Below are 2,700 nucleotides of genomic sequence, written 5' to 3'. Positions count from 1 at the left end.
TAGGTTATTGGGGTTTAACGTTCGAAAGCAACTCGGGCTATGAGGGACGCCGTAGTGAAGGGCTCCAGAAATTTCGACCACCTTGGGTTCTTTAACGTGCACTGATATCGCACAGCACACGGGCCTCTAGAATTTCGCCTCCGTAGAAATTCCGCCGCCGCGGCCGGGATCGAACCCGCGTTTTTCGGGTCAGCAGCCGAGCGCCGTAACCCCTGACCCACCGCGGTGGAGCTTTCTAGCGTTTTTGATGGCGCACTTGAAGTTCGCTGGTCTTTGTGCGTCTGTGAACTGCGGCTTGACATTCTTTTCATTTATATTTTTGACTGCTGAAAATGTGTTGCATTTCAAATGTGTCACGGCCTTTTGCAACACCAAGAAGCTGAAAGCGGACATCGCAACCTCCTGGAAGCAAATCACTTTGGCTCTATCTTTATTTTTCAAAAATATTGCAGATGCGATAAACGAACAGGCACAACGTCTTGCTATCTAGCTTGTGCAATTTTCCTCTTTAAAACCGAACTTTTAGTAGCAGAAAAAAATGACCAAGTGTTTGTCACATTGGGCTGGAGGGGACTACGACCCGGACAGCTGCCAAAAATTCTGCAAACTCTCACATTCTACATTCATGAGGCGACACTTTGTTGTAGAAAAGCTCTCTTCCTGGCTAGCAACAGCTTTAGCAGTTTTCAACTTGCAGCATTTTTCGAGCGAGAGTGGTGTACCAAGTGGTATCGTTAGTTGTATAAACTAGAAGACATGCATTTAAAAAAAGTCACCTTCGTGATTACAAAAAAAAGGAAAATTTTCCTTTTCCCGTTTTTGAGATTTTGCCATGCCCTCTTGTCACGAACAGACCCCGATGATCTTTGCTAATCTGAAAATAGTCTTGCTTCGAGGTTGCAGCCATAGGCCTGTTTCTGCTCGGCTCTACTCATGACCTTAAAGAAATTTGCCTCATGACAAGCGGCTTGATCTGGTCGAGTACCACTCGAAAAGTAATTCTTTTCTTCCTTTTGTTTCAATGCTAAGAGCCGTATTTGGCCGCCGCTGATATCATGGCTGCATGCTTAGTGAGCGACTGAAAGACGGTATCGCATGGAAAGTTCAGGCTGCTTTCTCTGTATAAGCTGCAAGATATTTTTTATCGCCATCGTTAACTATTTGGCCTCTCCAGGTGTTCGAGCAGCGCAAGGTCTCCGCCTTTCCTGTTCACTCGACTTAGCGCAGCGCCTCGGATAGAAGTGGTCGTAGGAACACTTTTCAGTAAGGTATGTTCCACACTTAAATCGTCTCCACAGGGAGGGTGGTATGTACAGATTTTCTCAAAGAACCGAAAAGGGCCTGCTTCAAAGCATTGCCAATATTCCACACCTCTTCAAACTGAGAGGCGGTCCCATCCTCATCCCTCAGAAAGTTAGGATTTCCAATGTTTTACAATAGCCTAAGTAAACTACTTAGAGGCCAACACACATGGCCTCAAAACTTTTCACAAAGGCTGTATGTCTAGGCAAGAAATCAAAGCTGCAAAGGCAGCCAGGAAGGCGATGTGTGCTATCCACCTTGAGGAATGATGCGACCGAAGGGGAAGAAACGTTGCCCCCCTGGCAATCGTTGTTCCTGCTTGCACAAAATACCTTTACATGAATTAGTCAAGAAGACTCGGTGGTGCAGCCTAAAACAGCGCCACTACCGCACTGAATGAGCCGTCCTACAATGTGGCAAGCCTATACTTGCCTTTTCTGTAAAACGTTTCATCGCGTCGCCTTCTCTCGACGAAGAGCTAGACTGCATGTTTTTTTCCTGTGTTGCAATAAAAGGGAGCTCTTCTGTGGTTGTGCCATTTCTCGTGTGCTTTTCTAAAGCTTGTTTATTTGTTGCAAGCCGCTGTGTTGTGCTATCGTTTTTTTGACTGAGTGCGTGTCTAAAATAGCGGTGACAACACACCAGTGTTTTAACACGCATGTTAGGCCACTTCTGCTTTGTTCCGCACCAGGAACGCTTCAGACAGTCCCGTGGGAGCGTTAGCCTGTATGATGTAGCAGCTGTCAAAATGAAATGAGCCTAAACAGAACGTTTAGTATTGCCTGGTTCTGCTATCTTTTCTTCCTCTGTGATTGGTGTTGTCTGCCGCGGACTACGTCACCCGCAAGCCGCGACCCATGAAAGAAGATCGAAAGAGAAGAAAACAGAACTTGTAAATATAGTCTCAGATTCCGCTCATCTGAACGGACTACACTCCCGGAAAGCTATGGACAGTCTAAAGATTGTATGAAAAATCTTTGCAAAGTCACTTCGGAGAGAGGAGAGAGAGAAAGGAATTTTAATGAGAGTAAAAGGAGGGGAGGTCGGCCGGTGGTAACATGGCCCTGGCCTGCTACTTTCCAATGGGGAAAAGGGGAGTGGAGGGAAGGGAAAGTGTGAATGAAGGTTGATGATGGCATAACACAATGAGTTTCATGGGTGATGTCCACACACACAAACACTGGCTGGAACTCGCATGGCAGTGAGTACACACACATGAATGAAGAATTCTTATCGCTTAATGGTAGATGAACACTAGGATCATCGCAAATGTAGGCAAGACTGAGGGAGACGCGTTGAAACGGCTTCGTATTCAGTGAGGCTCAGTTCTACGCAAGAAAGATTGTGACAAATATGCGCCAACATCAAAATGTAGGCAAGCTTGCCGAGATGACAACC

The sequence above is a fragment of the Amblyomma mixtum genome, chromosome 2 (genome assembly GCF_055824585.1).
Source record: "Amblyomma mixtum isolate Tamu chromosome 2, ASM5582458v1, whole genome shotgun sequence".
Classification (NCBI taxonomy): domain Eukaryota; kingdom Metazoa; phylum Arthropoda; class Arachnida; order Ixodida; family Ixodidae; genus Amblyomma; species Amblyomma mixtum.
The sequence above is the reverse complement of the archived record's forward strand: the minus strand, read 5'-3'. Positions refer to the sequence as shown.